General features: G+C 40.0%; 1 long non-coding RNA gene across 1 annotated transcript; it reads right to left on the bottom strand.

Annotated features, from left to right (window-relative positions):
• Positions 1–1,980: 1,980 nt before the first annotated feature.
• On the bottom strand, positions 1,981–7,567 carry LOC124113723. The gene is made up of 3 exons (XR_006857799.2): positions 7,515–7,567; positions 6,730–6,830; positions 1,981–2,116 (listed from the first exon to the last, which is right to left on the bottom strand). It is a non-coding gene; the product is annotated as an uncharacterized LOC124113723 (long non-coding RNA).
• Between the last annotated feature and the right edge of the window lie 19,145 nt (positions 7,568–26,712).

Raw genomic sequence — 26,712 nt, 5'->3', positions numbered from 1 at the left:
TTTTCAAAAAAGCTGTATCCGCCCATGCGTCAACCACGGCCGATTATGATAACAAACGTGTGACAACCCGTGAAGGTCTTCAGCAACTCATGCTAGTAGAAAAAGGCGACTATGCTTGTTGTAAGAAGCGAATAACGGGTGGTCAAGCTCGCTGACTTGATTGATGCATGTCATCGTATCCCAATTGCGTAGATCGATGCTCATGTTGTTACTCACTGGATTGTCTGGTCTTGATTCGATTAGTTAAACAAAAACAAACAAACATTAGTGTCACCAGAGATGTACATAGGACTGAATCTGCTTTAATGGTGAGGGTTGGTGTATGGTTAGGAATGGTTATGGTGCCAGGGGGTAGTGAATGGCCTTTGGCAGGCAAAGATAGTGAAGTGTGCTGTACTGTTTACATGATCGGGCATGTTCTTACGCACATATTCCATTCCTCCTACACAGGTGCGTCCTCTATACACGAGCGGCGATAAGCGACAAGCTTGTGCATCTTCAGTCAGCCGCGACTCTACAGTGACGTGGGAGCGAGCCACTGCTGCTGTATCTCCAGGCAGGGAGACACGGGGGTCACTCAGTCCGCCTTGGTACACATGCGGATCAGCTGCCATGTACATGCATCAGTCGACGTGTATAAGGCTGACAATTGTACAGCTCCGTGGGACGACCACTTACAGACCACTGACTTCACATAGACCCACATATCAGGCCTCCACACGTCGTGTTCTCTATTCTGACGCGAGTACATGACGGCCCGCCACATGTGCTTTCTACTGACGTAGCTTGTCTTTGGGACCGTTTTGCCTTGTGTGGGCGTGGTCCCGTTTGCTACGTCACAATGACCAATATAGTGGGGGAATTAACTTGGTAGAGCTGATTACTCGGCTATCACCTTAAAACAGAGAGAAGGCCGATGAGTCGCTTTTAGTCTTTATTCGTGGCAGAGTGAAGTTTCATATATAGAGAGATATTTAAACAAAATTACATTACAAGATAGATGCAGTCAATGACTTGTTACATTAAATATTTAATTGACAACCATACATGAATTGATAGCGACTGGTTTGAACTTTCTTCACAGGACTGTTCTAATAAATAAGGTACAAAAAGCGAATTGTGAATAATAATGGACTAGGAAGTATTTTATGCAAAAACATTTCATACAGGAACTGTTAACATTTAACATTTACGGCATTCTAGCGTTACTCATGTATTTACACACAAAAGTATTTAACATACTGTATAATTTTAATACCGTAACTGCTTAACCAAATGATAGACGTAGCATGGCCAATATTCGCATGAGACGGTATTTACGTGAGATTACCCGCGGGTATTTACCACAATGTACTCTTTCTCATGCTATGTAATGTACGGCTTTAGCTATCACTTGGCATATCAACCGTTAATGTACAAGTGAACTTATCTACTAACATCTATATAAACACACACATACAATTAACATTCGAGTTGCTTTGCGGTATAATGAATGACATATAACTTTTTCTTAAATATTACAAACCATGGTAAATATATCGTTGCTTGCACAGGATATCATATAAGTTACAGGCAAGGAGAATTTAACAAGAAAATAATGTTATCTTACCTTAAAACAGAAAGAAGGCTGCTGAGTCCCTTTAAGTCTTCAATCGTGGCAGAGTGAAGTATCTGCCACTGGACTCCGTATATATAGGGACTCAGGCCTTCTGTAGAATGCGTTAGTTACCTAATATTGAAACTATGGTCTAATCTTTTAGCCTGTGGCCTTAACTTTTTTTAAATAGAAATTAGTAATTTTGCGTATGACTGAAGTTGACCAATTGAAACATCTCCAACACCAGATCGATTATACCTTTCAGTGATCACACAATGAGGCCTGACTAGCAGGTCTAAGTGTGTGCCTCTCGTCTTGGCATGGGGTCCGTGGTCCCTGGGGTTAAGTGGTTTGTAGAACCTCTCTTGCAGAACATACAATCACACAGCGGGTCAAGTGTTAAGTGACTCCCACGATGTAGCTGTATAATAGACTGGGTGCTGTGTGTACATCAAGGTGAGCGGACCGACGTCGCCACAGGTAGGCGCATTCATGTGCAGGTACCAGTCAGGAACTTGTCTGTTCAGATCAAAGACACACACATATAGTCAGTCTTAACAGATAGTAATTTGAAACCGACAGGTAAGTTGTTAAAACATTCTGGTAATAAAACGTAGACACACACACACACACACACACACACACACACACACACACACACACACACACACACACACACACACACACACACACACACACACACACACACACATGCATCTCAGGGCACAAATGACAAATGACACACTAATATATATATATATATTAGTGTAGGTAAGGTACGTGACAGTAGCTTACAGAGTGTGCGGCTTCGTTGCAGCAAATAAATGTTTGCAACACCACATGTGAAAACCTATACTGTTGTACAGTGGGAAAGTATGTTCCTCTCTGTTGGATTTGGGGTTGGAACAGGTTCCCTGCAATCTATGCGTGTGTTAAGAGGCAATATAATGAATGTGCTCGTCAGGACGTTGTTCACGGTATCAACCACTGGTTTGTCTGGTCGAGATCCAGGTGTTAACTGGCCGCCATCTTATAGCTAGAATATTTCTGTTTGTGGCGTTATACAACAAACAAACAAACATCATCTATGCATTTGTCAACTTTAAATAAATAATATGCCTATGCCCGATGATGTTAGGTCAACTACCGATACAAGACTTTCACCCAGTCAACTTGAAGACATAACACTTAATCCAGTTAATTTTTTTATAAAATTTATAAAATGTTTGTGAATATAATTCTGAAATAATTAGCAATAGTTGGCTATGTTTTGGAACAACAAAAATTGATTTCTGCAAATAAAATTAGCTGCTTAAAAACTTTCAATTACAAATTGCAGCCATTAGTAACAATGCCTGAGTTGCTATGTTTTGTCTTTGTTCAAATACACGTCGCCAATCGAGTACTGCACTTGGAGTTCATGTCTTATTTTACTGTTGACGTCATGAAAACCAATGTGTACAATTACTGACATTGATAGATGTTGACTGTTGACAGCTTGTGTGGCTATGTTCTGCTATCGGTGTTGTTTTTTTTATTTATTGATTATAAGTAAATCTAATGAAATTCACATGTATGAGATTTCACAAAGCCGAGTAAGACAATGTCTCTCCAGTTATATCCGTCTCGGAATCCATCGCTATATGAATGTGTCCTGGATTTGTGGTTGGAAGGGAGAATTTCGTTTCAAATGATATACCTCGCTTGCCGGGCAAAAGAAATTATACACTTGAAAATTTAAATTGACCAAGAATTACAAACGTTATCAAAACGTCACCATCGTGAAAACAGTCGCCGAAACACTGCAAACTTGGGGTGCAAAACACAACTATGATACCCGTACCCATCGAATAACCATTTCTTGTTTGTTTCATTTTTAGCCACCATCAAACAAATGTGTAAACTTTATTTTGCCCGGCAGTTTATATCCATTTAACCCATGATGCATTAACTATAATGTATTCCCTCATTCTTGCAATTTATTCATTGAAACCTTATTTTTCTTATTTTGCTCTACGTCGTAGTGTCATGAGTAAGTGAATATTATTTTAAGCTGCAGTCACAGTATTGCATAATAATAACTCTCGTCTGGTAAGACATACCAGTGGTTGACAGCATGACCAGCGCTCCACAGAGAACTGATCAAGGTCCACTTGCACAAAGCGATCCTAGTTCCCATACTTTAACATAGGCTCACGATAATCGTTACGCTAAGATCGTTTTGTGCACGCTGATCCTGCTCAATTCATCTTGAGCAGATAGTCGTATTAGGTTTTCCCTGTTGTTCAACGTCCAATATTTTAGATTAAAGTAGGGTTTGTTTTCAAGCTTTCAAATTGATTTCACAAACACATGGATATCATGCATTTTACAACTGGAGGAACTCTCCCCGTGAGCAGTAACAACGCGAAGAATCAAACGGCTTAACATCAGACGGCTTAAAGGAATTATTTCATCAGTAAGCAAGACACAAGTGCCATTTGTCCTCACGCATTGACAGAGAACGGGATATATTATATGTTCGCTTCAGTTGAATACCTCCACACAGGACATCATGTGAATACCTCCACACAGTATATCATGTAAATACCCCTACACAGTATATCATGTTAATACCCCTACACAGTATATCATGTTAATACCCCTTCACAGTATATCATGTTAATACCCCTACACAGTGTATCATGTTAATACCCCTACACAGTATATCATGTTAATACCCCTACACAGTGTATCATGTTAATACCCCTACACAGTATATCATGTTAATACCCCTTCACAGTGTATCATGTTAATACCCCTACACAGTATATCATGTAAATACCCCTACACAGTATATCATGTTAATACCCCTACACAGTGCATCATGTTAATACCCCTACACAGTATATCATGTTAATACCCCTTCACAGTGTATCATGTTAATACCCCCACACAGTATATCATGTAAATACCCCTACACAGTATATTATGTTAATACCCCTACACAGTATATTATGTGAATACCTCTACGCAGTATATCATGTAAATACCCCTACACAGTATATTACGTGAATACCCCTACACAGTGTATCATGTTAATACCCCTACACAGTGCATCATGTTAATACCCCTACACAGTATATGATGTTAATACCCCTACACAGTATATGATGTTAATACCTCTACACAGTGTATCATGTTAATACCCCTAAACAGTGTATCATGTTAATACCCCTACACAGTGTATTATGTGAATACATCTACACAGTATATTAAGTGAATACCCCTACACAGTGTATCATGTTAATACCTACCACACAGGGTATCATGTGAATACCTCCACAAAGTATATCATGTGAATACCTCTACACAGTATATTACGTGAATACCCCTACACAGTGTATCATATTAATACACCTACACAGTGTATTATGTAAATACCCCTACACAGTGCATCATGTTAATACCTACCACACAGTGTATCATGTGAATACCTCGACAAAGTATATCATGTGAATACCTCCACAAAGTATATCATGTGATACCTCTACACAGTATATTACGTGAATACCCCTACACAGTGTATCATGTTAATACCCCTAAACAGTGTATGATGTGAATACCTACCACACAGTGTATTATGTGAATACCTCCACAAAGTATATCATGTGAATACCTCCACAAAGTATATGATGTGAATACCTCTACACAGTATATCATGTTAATACCTCTACACAGTATATTATGTAAATACCCCTACACAGTGTATCATGTGAATACCTCCACAAAGTATGTCATTTGAATACCTTTACACAGTATATCATGTGAATACCCCTACACAGTATATTGTTTGAATAAATCTACACAGTATATTAAGTGAATACCCCTACACAGTATATCATGTGAATACGTCTGCACAGTATATTAAGTGAATACCTCAACACAGCGTATCATGTAAATACCTCTACACAGTGTATCATGTGAATACCTCTGCACAGTGTATCATGTGAATACCCCAGCAAAGTATATCACGTGAATACCCCTACAGAGTATATCAAGTGAATATCCTACACAGTATTTATGTAAATACCCCTACACAGTATATCATGTGAATACCTCTACACAGTGTATTATGTGAATTCCTCTACACAGCGTATCATGTAAATACCTCTACACAGTGTATTCTGTGAATACCCCAACAAAGTATATTATCTGAATACCCCTACAAAGTATAGCATGTGAATACCTCTTCACTATACAGTATGTGCATACCTCAACGCAATATGTAATGTGAATACCTCTACACAGTATATTATGTGAATACCTCTTCACGGTATAGTATGTGAATACCTCTACGCAGTACATTGTGTTAATGCAGCTACACGATATATGATGTGAATACCTCTGAACAATATGCTATTTTAATACCTCTACACAATATATCATGTGAATACCCCTTCACGGAATAGTATGTGAATACATCTTAACGCCATATTATACCAAGAAACCTTATCATGGCGAACTACACGGTCATAGGGTTCTGGCATGCCCTGTGTTCGCAGTTCTCCGACCTCATCCCCTAATGAAAGTAAGACGTAATCAGCTGCTGCACATCTGCACAGCGGCAAGTTGACGTAAATATCAGGTCGGGTTGAATTCTAATGTGTATATGTAAAGAAGAATGATTGACACAGAGTATTGATTTGGGTTCGATTAATCAGCGCAATGACGGTCGACGAGGCGATATATGACCTCGGAAAATATGAATCACATTATATAGGGCAAAGATAAAACTATCGACTACAGATCTGCATTTATAATAAAAGATTCGTTACATTTAAATATTTCTTAAGTTTTAAAAAGGGAGCTTATACTATCTGATGTACAGACGAAGGTATCGACCTTTCACCTCATTCTATCATTGAACCGACCAATGAGATTGCGTATGCAAAGAAGTTGTATGACCCAACTAGCCGAAGTGTCAATTCGATGTCATGACACGCATGCAGCACGTGCAGCTATCGACATGCGGATGCGCAGACATCAATTAACCGCAATAGTCTACACTGGTGAGTGGTTTGATATTATGATGCATTTTCAGAATAATTATAATAATAAAGTAGGCACTTATACAGCGCCAATACACTTACCGGAATCACGAGTGTAAGTCTACGTAAAATCTGTAGGCTGGTAGTCTTCACAATGATCCTTGATGTTATCAAGGTCCAAGTGAATGTAGACCCGTGTAAACCTAGAACACACTAAAACAACTGAAAGCCCTTTTTGTTGTTTTTTATATAGCCGTAAACATCATCTGTCTTTTGAACAGTAATCCCGAAACCCCAATTTGGTCGGACACTGTCCTCAATTTACTTTTTACTTCATACCACGGACTGCATGCCATGAGAACGGGGAATATTTACCACCAAGACATGCCTCGTGTGACTCAGTGTACTAGAACAGCTCTCCATCTTCCCGTTACAACTGATGGCTTGAGTTCTTAGGACTGGCAATGTGTTGAGTAAAGTAAAGATGCGTACGTACAGAAGAAATACTTTCGTTACTTATTACGATAGCGAGTATATATTTTATCAAGTTTAATTGACATTCCACTGATATCGAGGATATGATTGAAAACTTCCATTCACATATTTTGTTGTGTTTGTCACTGTTCCTCGATGTGTATCCATACATGTGTTTACAAACAAGACATGTTTAGATGGAAGAGGAATACGGGTCTTTCCCACGTTTATGCCCTAAACACGTTTAGCTGTTGAACATAATCCAAGGCATGTTTAGACCTTAAACGCGTCAAAATTACGGGACAAGGAACGCGCTTAGGTTTGTGTTTAGGATCCTAACACATTTGTTTACAGTGCACATACCAATCCAGTATGTACTAGTTCAAAATAATATAAATTTAAAATAAACTAACGTTACATCGTTTTCACACCCTGGAGTCTTCATCCCTTGTGTGTTTATTCTTTCTTATATTTGTCCTTGGATAAAGGAAGGTTCACCAATACATTATAACGTGATAGACGCATCACTAACTTATGCGATGTACTTACAATCAAATACCTATCTTCTTCTCTGATTATGGATATTTGTTTAAATAGACATGACTTGTCAAGCCTGCGGTATCTACAAAGATAATGTGTCAGCTTAAAGGCAGGGAATATAACACTGTATTGCCTCCAGGGTTCCATCTAAATAAAGCAGGACAAAACAAGGATGTGGATATTTAAATGTACTCCATAAAGAGGCAACGCCCCCGGGAGCAGAATGGAGATTGACAGATGTAATATTGGAAGGAATAAAATAGACACAATACATCCATATTAAGTAAATAGAAAGTTTGTGTAAAATGCCTTTTTTTATTTGAGAACCATTTTAGGCTTCTTCTTTTGAACCACCTTCTTTGAACTTATTTGCCTCATGAAATGACTTCTATGAGAGTCATTAAGAATTTCTTTGAGAGACATTTAGAAGTTGGAGTGCTAAGTAAGGATAAGATATATGGATGAACAACGTCTTTATTATAATTATGAGCGACCACCAACCTCAAAGACTTCAAAATCAGAAAACTACAAGAAACCATCAACATCTCAAGACTCCAACCATCACTTAACCGTGATCAAGTCTATTACATCCCCCCTGCGTACCATCAACTCACCAGTGACCCCAATCAGTCATAATCCTTTTTTTTTTATATTACTGGCTTCATCCTTTTGTTTATACTACTGGATTCACCGGTCAGTTTGTTTTATTGTTTTAGGCTTCTCCACTCCACCATAAGAAATATGTATGAACAACTTATATATTAAAATTCGGTGTATTTCGGTGTGGGTTTTAACACTGTTATCAAGCAAGTGATGTGCTGAGAATGGTTGAGAAACATATATGTATAGTATGCTTCTCAACCATACTCTGTACATCATTTGCCACCCGTGAAGATCCGGGTTAGAATAGGACTTCAGCAACCCATGCTTGTCGTAAGAGGCGACGGTGCTTGTCTTAAGACGCGACCAACAGGATCGGGTGGTAAAGCTTGCTGACTTGGTTGTGATGCATGTCATCTTATCCCAAATGCGTGGATCGATGCTCATGATGTCAATCACTGGATTTTCTGGTGCAGACTTGATTATTTACAGACCACCGTCATATAGCTGGAATATAGGCGTTAAACAACCAACAAACAATTCATCACTTGTTTGGTAACGGTGTTAGAACCAATACCGAAACGCCGCTCCTAGTTGTAATGAAGACGTTGTTGATCCATATATCTTATCCTTACTTAGTTATAAAATGAAGCTGCTATTATGGTGTAGGCATTCCCTGGAAGCGGTTGATTACACACACCTGTGACGACACACCACCAAGACACGCCATGACCTTTAGTTGAGTATATATAGACAGCGAAAGTACTATGTATGAAACTGATATAAAGAAGATGATGGACTAACGTGGACTTTATTATTTTATTATATATATATATATATATATATATATATATATATATATATATATATATATATATATATATATATATATATATATAAGGCTATGCTTTCTGCTCTCGCTTGTGTGTAGTCACTGGTGTCGGTTCACCATATCAATTTCGATGATCAGTGAATATATTATAAACAAAATCGGATGACACAAAAAGACAAAGAAAAGAAGATGAAAAAAAAATTGAAACTCAAAATAATCAAACACTAATAATTTGCATAAACAATTAAACAACGGTATGTGTTATCTTGTTGGGGTCCCATGCACGAATGCGAGGGGCTACATGGCACAACTTCCGACGCAAGTATACGTAAAAGATTCGATGTTCACAATTTGTGTTTCGAATCAAATGGTCAGTTTTATTTTTTTTAAATATGCACGTGTACTTGGTGTACGTGCTGATTGTGCATCCAAAAGTAGGCCTTATCTTACTTGATCTGACAATGACTAAGGTTGAACATGTTTCTGTCACATATATGCCTAATATAATTCAACCCAAACATGTACATTTTTCTTTCAACCCATGCGTTCGTATGAATTTGTGAAATGTGCACGTGCACTAGTGCTGCCAGTCCTATACAGGCATTATTGGCGTTGTCGGTCTATATGTACACCGAGTCAGAAGGCGTGCCTTTGGAAACTGTGTTTTTGTCAGTGCAAATGAGTTATGAGTCTAACAAACATATATCACATTAACTGTCAAGACAAAAATATGGCGGTCGGAAATAACATTCCCCTGTACTGAAACCTTTTTTTCTGATTTCTAAGAGCTATGAGGGAAGGAGACTGTAATGTGCATTCAATATCAAATATAGACACATGTGATTGATAGTTGTCATTCTGGACCATCTGACACGCATCTTCCCAAATTATACCCGCCACTACAAAGATGAATATCACCAAGCAGGTGTGCCCTCCGTGCCCCGCGGGATGTAGAGATGACGCAGCAGTTCGTAACCCCCTCCCTTGTCAGGGGGACGACAGATACCATGTTAGCCTGGCAGGGCAAATGCCGGATTGTCTCTGGTATGTCTGTATCTACAAACATATCATTTATATAACCAATCGGTTAAGTGTCAATTGTTATATGCCCGCAAACTGAAGGTTACTTTGTCGGAATGAACCTGCTTGCACATGCTGTATGTGTCTCATTGCCGAGGTTAATCGGCGTCAGTTGAACCAACATTGACTGAACGAGAATCAGTCACTTTCGATACGTTAGAAATTACGATTTTTTAACTCATGTGGGTTAAACGTACGCATTGACAATACAGTTCACCGTTTTTACTAGTTAATGTTAATAAAGAAGAGGGCACGGATGGTCCAGTCGTCTAAGGCGCCGCAATTCACTGTGCATATTTGCGTCCCTTGGGCACGCCAGAAACCTATGACTGTGGGTTCGAATCCCGGTTCGCCCCGATTATGTTTGTCAGGACCATACCCGTGCTCGCTGGTTTCACAAAAGTGGTAAACGTCTGAGACATGAATAACTTTATTAAATTATTAAACAAACGTGGATACGTCCATAATTGACTTAACGTTTCCTCTCGTACAGCTAATTTCGAAACGGTGACTGCCGCATATCTTTAAAGCCCCTTTTTTCATAAACTAGCGTGAATACAAGTACGAGTAGACCCTGACAAAACCGAGTAGTTTATATCATTGCCAGTTTTGATGAACTTTTCCGGGTTTTCTTGCGAAATAGCTGCTTCGTTACATCGAAGATAATCAAATCCATACTGGTAGCTGTTTTTGACTACTTTTCAGTCTTTACGGAACTGATGTCAACGGGAGTTATATATGTTTATTGCAACATGAATGTAATCATTAATGGACAATGGAGAGTGTTGCCGATATTATTGATGCCACGGACAAATTAATATGCAAACTTTAAGATCACCTAACATGAGCTACTTATAATAAGATGCAATGTCTACTTTCTGAAGCTCCCGTAAAGATCCGGGGTAGAATAGGTCTTCAGCAACCCATGCTTGCTGAAAAAGGCAACTATGCTTATTTTAAGAGGCGACTGACGGGATCGGGTGGTCAGGCGCGCTGACTTGGCTAATGCATGTCATCGTATCCTAATTGCGTAGACTGATGCTCATGATGTCAATCACTGGATTGTTGATCCGGACTGGATTATTTACATACCGCCGTCATATAGCTGGAATATTGCAGAGTGTGACGTTAAATAACAACAAGGTCCCCAGAGGTGAAAGAGGCAACCAAATTGATCGGGTTGTCAGGCTCGGTAGCTTGATTGATAGCCTGTTATATTATACCACCGCAGCATGGGCCGTTGCCCACAACATCGATCACTGGATTGTCTGGTCCAGACTCGATTATTTTCAGGCCGCGGTGATATAGCTGGAATATTGCTGAGTTCGGCGTTAAAAAAGAAGTTCCTGCAATGGCTATTGCCTTGCGCTTCATAAGCAATAGCTGCTTCCCAATGTGTGAATGTCTGTCACAAAGACATGGATGCAAATCATATGATACTATCTCAAAAATGGCGCGTTTCGCTTCAGCTCTGTATTCCTATTTCTAAACTTAGTTCAGTGAGCCTAATTGCGACACAAACATTGACCAGTTTAAGACTGCCATATGAGATGAAGAGATTATAACCCTCGTTATATATTATGAATACACAATTATTTATTATGCCCACAAAAGGTTCGCGTAATACACTTTTAATTCGTAGGTACACGAACGTATAAACTATAGGCACTTCAAGTAGTAGGATACATTTTGAAGTTGCAAAGTGAGGGTTATACAGGTTGTGATTCTCAATTGTAGACACTGAAGTGTATGTTTAGTGTCTTCAAGGCGACCTAGTAAGAAGAAAAACAAATGTTCTTCATTATGCAGGAATGTGACTTACAGGTCGCGTCACCATGACGTTTATTATCTAGAGTGTCTCTCTCTGGGACTCGGTTAGAAGTTTAATCCCAACATAACAAAGCGGATCCCCAACGCCCGTGTACTTTTCCAACTAGTATTGCGTGGCTTATAATAATTCACTGTTATGCGAGGTTTTTGCGAAGTTTTGAATCAAATTATATTCTAAAAAATAAAACCATGTAGAAGTATTATTTGAGTCCTGACTAAACGCCAGGGTTCTTCGTTTCTTTGGATATAATATCGCTTACTTAAGATATTTTCAAATGAAAATGAAACATATGATGAAATCAACTTTTGTTTCTTTCGGCCCCCAATTTATATCATTTAGAGAAAGATATGTTCATTAAACATTCATACCAATATGAAACTATACTGAAAGTTTTAATTCCGCAATAAGCATGAAGCTAGGATGTTAATGTGAAGTAGGTTGAATCCGCTTTTCTTCTTCCCATTTTTTTCCTACAAGATGACAGGCGTGCCTGGCTCATATTGATGTACTTTGGTTCATTCAAATGACGTCAAACTCACACGTTAACAGGATGGTGTGAGCTGGCGTCTGATAAGTGTTTGATAATCACTTGTCAAAACTCAAAGGCGGGCTCATCAATCAGTCAGAATATTAACATTCCCCATTTTTCAATTCACGCAACTGACGTGTACTCGCGTGCGATGTCTCGGTAGGATTGTATGTTTTATGACACGGTCTTTTACAGGAATTTCCCAATATTCTCTTGGTTAATCGGTAGTAAAAGTAAAACTATATGAATATGTATCAGCAGAGAAGATACATGTAGGCATATTTTTTGCTATTAATGTGATGGACTTGAGAAAGAATTGTGATATGAAAAATACTTCCTTTTATGATAACAATATACTCCTTGCATCACGCCAGTAAGAATAAGGCGTGAAGATAATTTGCAAGAACACACCTGATACAAACCCTTATCTGCTGCTGAGACGCTACCTAGGGACTCTAGTAACATATTGTTGATATATACCTGGTGATGATCCCCTTCTCTGTCTGCTTTATATGATGTACTTGTGGTGACTTGGTTAGGCAACACTCATAGTCTGAGCTTCATTGAAGTGAAACACACGTCCAGTCCAGTCCAGTCCAGTCCAGTCCGCACGCGCATACTCACACACGAACAAACACGCACATACACACTGTGTAGATGTTGTAGAGGATACAACACAACACAGAAACTATTGTGTTGTCACACACGTGTCACTTGCGGTGAATAACGCGTTTACACCGAGCAGACTTCAATCGGCTTGGACAAAAGGAAATACAGTAAACTACGGTTATACCGAACTGAAATGGACCACTAATTTACGTTCGTTATATACGTAGTTCGTTATATGCATACATACAACATCTATACAGCAGATGGCGGGGACCAAAAATTAAGTTCATAATATCCGTCAGTTCGTTATAAGCGTGTTCGTTATAAACGTATTTGACTGTATAACAAGCAATTATTTAGACGGAATTAATCCTACAATTTGTCTCAGATGTATGTAGCGTTTGTCTACGTTAACCGTGTATGCAGACAGAGTGAAGTTTAACACTTGCATCAGTTAGAAAACGCCTGAAAGAAACACCAACCTAAACACGGGGAGATTTCCGGAAGAGATCTGGTGCCTTGTCGCTCCCCTTTGGGAGTGGACTCTTTTCATGTGACAGTCACACGAGTACGAAGCTCTTTTGAAGGTACGAACCTCCTCTCAGATGCTGACACAATTGTGGATATATGCATTAAACTTTGTATCGTCTTTTCGGTTGTATTACTTTTTTGTCATGTAAGTTTCAACTGTTGGTTTTTAAAAACACACACGTACAGATGCCATTTTCAGTGGTTCAAAACAACTTTTTCGCAAAAATGTTTCGACGCCCGTCCACCTTGTATATTACTACAGCTGTTTTTTTACAATCTACACTTCTCCATAGATGTTTACATATAAATCAGAGTAGGCATATATGTCTGGTTCTGATCCGAATATTTTGAGCTTTTAGTTAATTGGTTTGGTTGTCATCGGCAGCAGTATATGAAAGGTGCGTGTGTACTTCATTCAGTATTGTTCTAGTTCTTGTAACGTATTATATCATGCAGAGACATGTGGATTCAGCTTGTGGAAGTTACAGACTGTATTCGCCATGTGGGCCACAGATATAACTTGGTGGTGATACATCACACGCTTTATCCACAAAGCGCCTTAGCAAAAGTTAAATGAGGCTTATATTTAATGTCCCCATTAAAAGGGGAACCTGGTTTTACTGTCGCTGTTTTGCTGGGCGTTTAGCTCCTGTTAACAAATATATAAGTTTATAGGTTGTTGTGATATTCAGAAAGGCGGTTATATTTTTATCCAACTGGAACGAATGTGTATGCATGTCGTATAACTTACTGACCTTACGTATATGTACTCATTTTGTCAAATGTTCGTCATAGTGAATACCAGTCAGTATCTAAGTTATCATGTAAAGACTTGTACTCCAATCCAAACTTGGCACCATGATCCCATAAATATGCAAATGAGGTCGCCTTGTGTGAACTACTGTCAAGCTCCATACATTAATACGATGTATTCTCTCTCAGTAAAATATTGACCAACATTCCAAATATGCTTAGATAGGGGTTTCCCAATATGTCGCCGAAACATCGCGAAAAAACAGTCATTTGGCACCATATGATCAATTATTCTGCCTCAAAGTGAGATTGACCAATCAGAGAGCAGAACTACTGACCCCGCATGAGCCCGTATACCGTCAGTAAAAATCCAAGACGATTGTTACTGACCTAATATGAGACCGTATACCGTCAGTAACAGCCATTTGGTATTTTCCAACACCCACCTCTGATATTTTACATGGACATTCTGGTACAGATATTCGTTATTCGACACCGTTTTGTGTTTTAGTATGATTAATTGTGATGGGCAAAGACTTTATTTATTACAGAAACCACGTTCGTGAATTTATTGATAAAATATATACAGAAAAAAGTTTAAAACGGAGGTCACTGAGTTACAAATAGCAACGTCATAGAACATAGCATAGGATGACGTCACAAACAAGAAACATGACGCCATGCCGTCACATAGCAATAGAATAGACAGCAGCCCGTCGTTAGGTGAAAGCGGACTTCTATTAAGTTACACTGGCCAGCATATTTTTGTTACCATGCGGGTATTTTTATGATAATTCTATCTAATTTAGCTATGATAATTTAAACGTTCACATTTAGGGCATTATATATTCCATTGATAACGTTTATGTTTACGTTAAAGCGTTGTATATCGGAAACATATGTACTAGTCCTGTCGTTTGTATCGGTTGTAAGTGTCAAGTTTTCATTTTGACATGATATGTGCGACAATGATACCAAATAGTGTAAACTTTTCGGCCCAATATTTTTCTGATAACCTAATATGACACGGTATACGGCAACTAAAGACACCATAACTAATATTAGGTGGTTCAGTAAAACATTTATCATAAGCGATTTCTAAAGATTCTGAGACTCACATCTAGAAAAGTTTGACCCGAAGGCATACAAATATACATTTTTAAGCAGAACCCCTTCCACATTACTGGACATTTGCCAACGATGTTGGGTGGATTTTATCCTAGAGGTCCTTCTGTTGGCTGTCCAAGACATGCCAACAGCTACTATGACGTTCGAGTCGAAATTGGTTCCGAATAGAGCCTTTTTCATGTTTGGGAACAAACGGAAGTCTGGCAGAGCCAGATCAGGAGTAAAGGGTGGTTGCTGAAGTGGTTCAAAGCCACACTCGTGGGTAATAGCCATGACAATGACGGATGTGTGCACTGGCACCTTTCCTCAAAGTTAACTTCACACGTCAGTTAGTTTTATTTCATCCCGTAAATACCCCCACAGTGTAGCATGATATACCCCGTTTATTGTCTACTGTTGTTCTTTGGACACTAGAACACCCTGATAACACCTTCTGCATCCCAGAACACGGAGGCCATAACCTTTCCATGTGCTGCGACAGTCTTTGCCTTGTATTGGTGGTGGTGATGTCAAAATGCTATTTAGATATGTGCCCCTCATTCTGTATTTGGTAATAAGTACTGCATCAGTTTCTGACAAACACTGGACTTTCAGAGGCCTACTTCACGTCTTTTTTCCGTTTAAGCAGCTTGAAGACACGAAAGGCCTTGCTAAAGGCGCTTTCTGACTGCACAGCAGCACTGGCATCACCGCGACTATCTTTACTGGTGTCAACATTGTCAACATTGGCGACGACGGCAATATCCACTCACTCATCACCGATAAGACATTTTCCCGCACCTGCAATGACGTCATCGCATTACAGTCATCGTCATCGGAGTACAGTATGCCGGATGATTGATTATCAGACATTATCACTGTCATATCAAATTTGAGTTTTTCTTTTTACAGCATGACCACTTTTTGAACATATGTATGCTAATTCACTATTTTAGCAAGTACGTATTTTACCTCTCCAGTTAACACCCGCTTCTTCAACGTGTCAGTTGCGAAAACAGCGGCATACTTAATCAAGCTCAATATACGAATAACACACCGTCAGTAGTGTATGCACTATACTACGTATGCCTAGTATAATGAGATGCATTGTTCCTTAAGTAATGCTAACGTTTTGTGTTGTTTTCATATTTTGACGCCCCATTTGTATAAGTATTTTGATATGCTACAAAATGTGACATCGTTTATCTACAGTGGTTATGTGTGATTCCAATTCACAGTTTGACATGCTATTTGGATTACAAATAGTGAGATGATATATTGGCTAACACTGAAGCTGTTTTTAACACATCAGTTAAATGTCATCGGGAAGGTGTTCATGATTAGCACCATTTTCACATTTTGCTTTTGATGTGTGAACTTGTTCCACTCCCTGTCTTACACAATGAACATTGAATTAACACAGTGGGAAGTCCAAGGCGACGGTGATAGTACATATCGGCTGCTTCAGTTTGAACGTCCGTGTGTTACCAAGTCGTACAAGGCTAGACGTGCCCACAGACAGGCATGACAAATGTGGTACATTGTAAAATGTTGGCGGTTTACGTCTTTAACCACCACACCTTTCATCAGCTACAAATAATAAACTGTAGTGACATGTTCACAGTGACATATTCACTCTTACAGTTTACTTTCAGGGTGGGGAAGAAGGTATTTAGAGGATGTATAAGTGCGTTGTCTATTTACCCGGCGAGAAGCGCTACACACACAAAATGGTGACGGTAACAGATTGACATGGCATAAAAGTTGACAGAACACTTCGTTTACCGGTTAGGATTGTACACTGACAACTCTTGGCCGAAGAAAAGCCTTCATAAACACGTGGACGCCCTTGGGGGTGCGGATATTGTTTTAATGTGGGAATATAAAATGAAGTTTTCTGATCTGCTATTCCTGATTCCACACCTGTGACGCATATATATTGACTATAGCTGCCATTGTGGAATGTCATATTAATACGCAACTGTGAAACTACTTCATATATGTTTCGGCAATATAGACTAAAGTATGGCAGCACAAAAGTACCGTGTATTAGTTTGCATTATATTCAGTCTCAAATGTAAACCATCGCATTGGTTCACAATAATAATGCATTAAATTTGGGTAAAACTACATCACAGTCGCAAAATAAAACGCGTTTATTGGAACTGGAATAAACCTACTCTGGCCCATACTGCTATCATCGAAAATCTGGCTGCCCCATGTGACATGTGTGTAGTTGTAGGCCTCGCATAACATAACCGTTATAAGTAACCATCGCCACATTGATTGTTTGATCAAAGCCCTTGGTATAAGTGACATACCAGTTAATGTCATATATAAGGCCAGTACGTCAACTGAGAACGACATCAGCAGCAACTATGCATCAGTAGTATCGATTTGGGGCTTTGCATGTCCATTTCTCTTGTGTACTGGATTTCAAAGCTCAATAAAAATCTGTACCAAGAGAGCGATATTGCAGGGTCCAGCACATTTATCACCTATTCCTTAATAAAATAAAGGAAGGTATTTGAGAAAAGTAGAATTAATGTGAAAGGGATCATCGAATCAGCTTGAATATTTGCAATCTCAGAATAGATCCAAGCTATATTCTACCAGGAAGAATATCTTATTTTTCTTCGCTATATGCCACTATCCCACACAACTCTAAAGAAAAACTTCTTTCCTTGATCTATTGGACTTTTGTCAGTAGTTACATTCCTCTCTTCAAAGGTGCAGGACAATTTGTTAAAAATACAAGCATTTCCTCAAAGATAGCATCTGTGTGAAATATGGGGATAGGACATAAAGCCAGGAAGTACCAACTGTCCCCCCTCCTTGCTGATCTGTTTCTTCATACATACGAATCGGAATTTCAGCTCGGATTGGCAAAAATCAAAACGGGAGTTTGGCCAAAAGGTTTAACTTAAGCATCAGGCATATCATTGATCATTATAACGGTCAAATAGCCAATTTTCTCCTTCTGATATACCCCCTGAAATAGAAATAAAAGAGACAAATTATGGAACCTACTCTTCTGATTCACATTTAGATCTTTACGTAACGATTCAGAGTTACAACAAACTATTCTTATACAGTACGACAAGAGGGGCTTTCAAATAGTTACTTATCCGTTTATGTCGAGCAATATTCCAGTAGCTTCGTCCTGTGGTGTCCACATTTCACAGATTTTGAGGTAGTTTCTACGAGAATTTCAAGGAGCGACATGCGACTCTTGATCAGAAATTGTTTGGTAAGGGTTATAATTATTATTCAAGGCATTAGTTACAGCTTTCAAAGCGTTTTATGTAAAATATGTTCCCGTGATTCTTCAGGTGAACACTTGACTTGCCTTCACATGTGTTTGTGACGGGTGCAACCGGTGGGGCAGGTTACGATTACCTTTTCGTGGACACCTGATAGTATCTCTCTTTGATAGTTATTCATAAACACATGCTGATGATATAGTCGGAATGGGGCAATGGACTCTGCTTTCAACACATATGTCGTATGATTATAGAAAAGGTTTTCTTGCTGTTATTTATGGATTATGTTATATTTCTTGATAACCTATTGGTATTAAAGGCCGATATTTCATTGTAGTACACAAGACTACAGACAATATGAACATAATGTACTCAGTGTTTGGGTCTTCGATGACTGATTTACTTGTAAATGGCCGTACATACATAGACCAGACTGTGTTTTCAGTTCTGTCTATAGCCTGCTGGTCTGAGAGCCGTTATAGATGTGAACATTGCCAACCATCAAATCATTCCATAAGTTTTGTTTTATGCCAAGTGTCATATTGGTCGTGATCACTAAGTAACACATTTTGGCGAGACTTGGTGGATTGATTTGTTGCAATATATCTAGACCACGGCGATCTGAAACTGTCCAGACCGGGACAGGCACACAGTACACCAATATTTGATGGGATCAGCAGCCATCCATGCGCGGGAGTACCGTGATAGGTTACAAGCCAGGGCATACATTATTACCAACAGAAATTAACATAAATTATTTTACAGAAAAAAAACAGTTGTTAAATTATAGTTATAAAATATAGAATGAAGGTGGCCAGAGACTTTCGTCATTTTCAGGTAAAGCAGTAATCTGGACTTATTATTGACATGCATGGGCTGTATTGGATATTTCAGGGTTTGTATAACAGACTATAGTCGGAGATTAACCAGCAATTGTGGATCTGTTCTATCACGGGACCCTGATAGGAAGACAAGCTATCTAAATAAACCCGACAAAACCCTTTCCCTTTTCATAAGAAATATCTGCCCAAAACGAAGTCGACTGTACGATTCCGACAATATAATGAGCATGTGTTTATGAATCACTATCAAATAGTGACGATACCGGTTGTTCGCGAAGAGGTGAGCGTGTCCTGCCCCACCGGTGGCAACCAAACCGACATGCTGCCAGGCCTTGTGACGAGCTGAAATAGAAAACTGATATAACATAGAAATGAATCAAGTTGATCGCACATTGGACTGGGTGTATGAGTAGTATCAACCTATCTGGTTAGAGCATCGTTAAAACACATCTGTGACGTCAATCTATTATCAAACGATCCATCATTATCACGACTGGAAGTTGATTGTCAATATTCATACTCACCTTAGCTTGAATCTACATTTCGAATAATGTACACTTGGAATTGACGAAACATTTTGCTTTAGCAAGTGAACGATTTGAAGTTTTGACTGAGAACATGTGTCCCAGGTGGGGCTCAAATCCTCATCGTATAAACTGAAGATGTGTAGTTTGTTTGTTTATTTGTTGTTTAACGCCGCATTTAGGAATATTTCAGCTATAAGACGGCGGTCTGTTAATAATCGAGTCTGGACCAGACAATCCAGTGATTGACATCATGAGCATCGATCCACGCAATTGAGATGTAGTAGTCGACCTCAGCTACAGCGACACACGACAGCACAGTATGTTAAATCCCCGTTCAAGCCACTGATTATATGCTCCTTGGGGCCCCCTCGAAACTGTAAACAGCCCTGTTCCATGTATTGCAAATATGGACCCCTGATGGCGCTTGGCGCACGTGATTCAGCAGCTGAGAACACCTTTCAAATACCTCGCACGACTCACACAGAACAAATACAAACAGAGAGTTCTGCTCTATTTCAAGCATCTTCTGACTTAACAGAAAAAAATATTATAATCTAGTAAAGTTATATGAATTTCATTTCCTTCTCGAATGTCTTTGAATAAAACAATAAGAAATGTAGGAGAGCGTCTGCCCGGCGAGCGGAAGCCCGGCGTTCGATCCCCGGCCGCGTCATGCCAAAAGATGGTCCTTGTTGTTACCCTGCCTGGCGCTCGGCATAAAGGGGCTAAATATAACAAGGAGTCAGTATACTGCGTCTGAGTGGGGTATTTATGTTAAACTGCGGCATGGTATCTCAGTGTGCTAGCACTATAAATAGGCATCAGTCCGGACTTGTACAAGCAGCCACACTCACGTACATGCACATCGCTATATAAGTGCAAAAATCTTGGACGCGACATTAAACCCCATGTCACTTCACTTTCAGAAATTTGAATGGTGTATACAAGCTTGTGTATAGTTAAATAATAGTCTGGTGTATTTTCACATGTATGTTACGTGTTATATCTGTATATAAACGAAATATCGCGACCTATGGGCCTGTGTTCGCTCTCCACTGAACAAACGTGATGCACTTTGCGCAGGCCACCTGGCCAGGTCACCCCACGTGCGGCGTTATGATGAGGCGACTTGACCTCAACACATCTACTTGTTTCTTCACACACGGACACAATAACATAAGAGCAGCCTTAAATCAAAACGTGAGTGGAATGGAGGAAATATGCATTAATTGTTACATCATATACGTCGGACCTGCTAGTGTGGATTAGTGAGGCTTAAGATGGCGCCTCTGGCGCAGGTCCACAGTATCCCGTGCTTGGCATCACAGCTGGTTAAAACAAGAATCGGGTTGGTACCATGTGTGACATGGCCTATTCATGTGTCACCATACAGTCGTGGATTGCTGCTTACGATTGCTACCGAGTGTCTAGCCAAGATGTGACAACAAACAACACACCGTGACATTGCTGATGCGGTGTAAAACAATAGTCACTCACACAGTTACCACACAACGACCATTTCTCAAAAACACCCACAGTTTTATTTTTTGGGGTAATGTCCGGATGTGTTATTGTTTCAATAAAAAGGTCGCAATTATTCCTGGAATCGAAAACCTGTTTCTTCCAATCTTGGATCCGCCTCTGCTTGCTCGATGTATTTCACGTCCATCGTCCTAATATCCTTCACAGACTGAGCGCGAGTAGTTTATTTAAGCCCTATTTGAACTTGGAGCTACTGTGTACTGCCAGTGTCGGATACCGTACAAGGTTTAGCTGCTATATATATAACCCATACAACCCTATCGCGTATGCTGTTACTGTGTAGTTCTACTGCAGGAATCATGTCAACACAATGTGATGCGGAGATTATATTGTTCACAGGAAGAGTATCTAAAAGCCCGTTTCTACATCCATCCCACCACTGACTGACGTAGAGCATAAACACCCCCAGACCTCCTAAACTCGTCAACACAACTATCTGTTTTATTCTTGAAAATAATAGACAGCGAAACACCACACTAGATTGAATACACATTCCTTTGTTTCGTACTAATCAAAGAAGAGAAAGCTGAATTCCTCCATATTTATTATTCAAAGTCAGTAGTGAAAATTTATATTGTCAATGCAAGAGAATTATTCTAGATTATTCGCCGAAACAGCAAAAAATTTGCTGCTTGTGTCTGTCAAATTCATTCAAGCTATATCTGTATATAATTAATTCAATATGTCTAATTCGTAAACCCATATGCCAATAATGGTGATACAGAGAAAAAGCACCCATACCCTGTCAACGACAATACATTGTAGGAGTAACGAGCAGCACTTTGTGTGTTTGTAAGTATAGGTCCATCGTATATGTTGAATGTAAACACTATGTATACACTAGAGGCGCAGGGAGTTAAGGAATATTACACAATAAAACAACACATTCGATGTTTTGGTAGGTTATGTCATTAAATATATCTTTCGCGTATAACAATGTATTTATTTGTTCAGTGGAGTCCAAAGCGTGTTAGGGCACTCATGCCATAAGGGGGAGGAAGCACGCTACGAGTGTACTACTTCCTTGATCACATTTCAAATTGTTGGCATTTTTATGTTATATTTGTTAACAGTTAACACAAACATATATTACTTTGGACAAGCTACAAACACATGTGATGATATTATTCACATACATAACTAGGGTATGTGTATTCTGAGTGTGACCCCCACATAATAACTGATATTATGACATAAGAGTGATGTATCACAGACCTTTCTGAAAATACAGTGTGCGTACATTGTGAATTAGGATTCCCCATTAGAAGAAGGCGACGTTGGGCATAAATGTCACCATGTTGCCCTTCTCGTGTGTGTTAACACGAATATGCCCATTCAAAATGTAACGAGTGCGAATTAGAAAAATGTCCCGTTGTTGATACAAAGACAATCTGACAACGTCAGAAGATAGTGGGCGTGGCCTCCTGCTTTTGATGGATGTCCTCTCCGTGTCTATCTCTCCCCTTATTGTTCAAGATACCAGGGGGACGTAGGCCAACTCCACTCCCTCCCCTACACTAGATCACAGCTGACATGCTTGCGTAAATGTGTGCGTTCATTTCCGCAATCTTGTAGCCAATGTGCGGTCACCATGACAATGTTATCAACTATTTAAGAAAGGAAATCAGAGCGTCTCATCAGAAAGAATTGTTTAGTTGTTGGTCTATGTAATGACAGAGGCTTTGTTTGTGAGACTGACAGTTAACGATTTGGGGATATTCCTGATTGATTCCTCCTTAAGTAACAAGAGTGATTTTGAAAAGTTGGATTAAACGGATTTAATCCATAGACAAAAAGATCCATAAAACAAATTGTGTTTCTTTTGTGAGGCGAGATGGAAGACGCAAGACTGTCGATGGCTCTGCACCTCGTCATTTGCACTGTGGCATTGCTAGCGCCAGCCTTCGCCCGACCTTTCACCATAGAGGCAGAATCCATTGCCATGGAGCACGAATCTATTGTCCGAACCATGGCCTCTGCTACAAGGTCTTCCCCGTTCCGTGCTGGCGACATTCTGAGAGTTGACTTCTGTCTCAGGAAAAACACCACAGTCACACTTTCTAACATCCGCTTTTCTAACGACGGCGACAAAGATGTTGTGGACGTCGACATGGACGGCGAAGATCTTGGATCTTTTGCTTCACATAGCAACTCCAACTTCGGTCACAACTGGAATAAGTTCGACTACAGTGGGCAGATCGGGGAACCACGAATACTATGGCCTGGCAGACACGTCGTCACACTTACCTTCCGGTCAACGGACTCCTATGGTATTGAAATAGACTCGGTGATTCTCCTAGTCGACGATGAGTCTCTTAAAGACGATTTCCTCCGATGCACGGCCCACTGTGATGCTTCTATCAGGTATTCTGGCATCAAAGCAAGAGACGACATCCCTTCTGGCGAGTTGGTTCAGAGGAGTCACAAGACGTTTTGTGCTGAAGACAGAAACATCAACTACCATCTGTTCCATGAAAGCATCACAGAATACCGCCTGACGGCTACCCCACCGAGATACAGAACGCTACTCAATGACCACAAGAAGGACGCCACCGGCTGTGAGCCTGTATCAGACGTTATCTGGGAATTTCGAAACTTCAGAGTTCTTCCCAGTGAAACCCCACAAGCCGTGAGTAATGCTCGTATGACATTTGGCGGAGATAATGTAGCCAAATTCACCACTGTGAACTTCCAGTTCAACCTAGATAAATCCTTTTCTCGACAGTCTGATGTAGATGTTGCTTCAAATCTCATCTTAAAGTTCCAGGAACCAAAAACACTGTTTTCGGTTCTGCTTGGGCATAGCTCTCGAGCTGGAAACCTGACGATGGTTCAACCCGCGTCCAATGATGGGGAATTTTATACATGGGAAATTCCGGAATTTACATGGGTAACGGATGACCAGAACTACGTTAATCTCACCATCATGACCCCACCAGGTGTAACAGCAGTGGTGGACAGTCTGAAACTCGTGCGCAAAGACAAGATGCCTGACCGGAACATTGTGATCTACGAGGACGGAGAAACCAAGGTGGTAGGTGTGATGGAGGACCAGTGGTGGCGCGCACCTAACGCGATGACCGTCTCACGTGTCGACTCGGGCGTTACCTGGGACAACATAACAAAAATAAGTGTTTCCAGGGCTATTCGCTGGACGGACGGTTTCAGTGAGGTTTTCCAACTCTATCAGGACGGGCTCGCTAACATCAATGCTATAGTTCCCTATGGAGTCAACTTCGTACCGTTTGGATCATCTGTAGTCATTGGTCAGTTCAGCACATCGGACAGTCGCCCATACGCCCCAATATCCAGCGTCGTTGTCGACCCTTTCTCCTTGAAGTTTTACCTCGGTTATGTTGACTCAAGTGTGGCAGAACTGGAGATCAATCCGAAACGTGACGACACAGAACTGCACGTTAAAAACGCTAACTACACCCGCGACCGTTTGACGTACCCCGTCGCTGCAATCAGGTCTACGTGGGTGTCGGACGGAAACGCAGAGATTGATCACGTTAGTGCCAACATGAATGAACCAAAAGAGGCCCTGAACGGGTGGGAAAGCCTGTATGGGACAGCATTCGCCTTTTTCCGCCAGTGTATTTCGATGCACAACACCCAGGGCCCTGACCTGTTCCTCGAGCTGCTGAGCGCACAAGAGATAGATACACATGACACAAGATAAAAACTGTGAACACTCAGAGTGGAACGCCCCTCCATCGCCCGGTGCCGCTCTCTGTGTTGTGTTGAATCAGGTGCTCAGACAGACGTCTGCTGTCGTTTCAAGGATATACTCTACACACGATTTGCAATTCCGAAAATCCGAAATTCCGAAAATCCATGAAAGATGTGTCATAATTATCCGGTTCTATCCACTTGATTGTATATATCCAGATCAATGTAGTTGCTTTATGAAGAAATGTTCCGCCTGTTTGATAAAGTATCAATGTACAATGCAATGTTCGTCAGCCGTGTCTAAAGACACTTGTACCACCTTGTTATTGTAGCGATACGTGCAATGACAATATCTAATGTGGTGTATGACTGAAGTGGGATCAACCAAAATGGTACATTCATGTCATTGTCTTCTGTGGATAGATAACAAAACTGTGTGAATCTTTGAATGCACCATGACAGCATTGTGGGCCATTTTTGTTTTCAAAATATGGACCTTCGTTATAGTATTTTGTCATTTAATCACCCTTCGTGCTGTTTGTGCCCAGACCTGTATGTCTGACTTTGGGATTATCTTTAAATACAGTGTACATGTGTGGGGTAAAGGGATATCTTCTATCTTGCTGCATGGTGTCAAGGCATTGTCACCCATGGATCATGTTATGTATTTATAGTTTATGTAAATACACATATTTTATTTATTGATGTGATCATTTTTATACTGTGTTCAAATAAAATGTGGGATTTGAATTTGGCACTTTACCTTTTATTATTTTGCAAATGTTCAATTGCGAAAAAAATACCACAGACACATTCATCAGGTTATGAAGACCCCAAATGCGATGATACAGGTGGAGGAACTATATATGACACGGTTTCATGCCACGTGCCACAGAGGAAAACTGAGCACCTTGTTGAACATGACATCATCACGTGATTTGTCATTCAGTTAGTGAGCAGCTGGTATATTCAGGCAACTGTTCAAATGACCAGTTTGTGTCTTGAACTACAGGCACTTGAAGGGTCAAATGGAATAATGGATTTAATAACCTGCAGGGGTATAAAATGACCACAACTTAACGCAAATGCACAGCAATATATTCTGATCACAAGTTTGGTATGTGAATGCACATCAATCTTATTATCATGTATTTGGGGAAGTGGATTTCAGTTGTGGGTATGAGGAAGTCAATGTTGTCCAAAGATATTTTCAAAATATTTTAACCTCGGCTGTGGTTGGAAATGATGCAGTTTGTAAGGGATTACCACTGAAACCAGACATATGAAGATCCAGGTTAGAATAAGTCTTCAGCAACCCATGCTTGTCGTAAGTGGCAACTAACGGGATCTGGT

Source organism: Haliotis rufescens, unplaced genomic scaffold (assembly GCF_023055435.1).
Source record: "Haliotis rufescens isolate VD_foot unplaced genomic scaffold, xgHalRufe1.0.p SCAF_11, whole genome shotgun sequence".
Taxonomy (NCBI): Eukaryota; Metazoa; Mollusca; class Gastropoda; order Lepetellida; family Haliotidae; genus Haliotis; species Haliotis rufescens.
The sequence above is the reverse complement of the archived record's forward strand: the minus strand, read 5'-3'. Positions and strand labels throughout refer to the sequence as shown.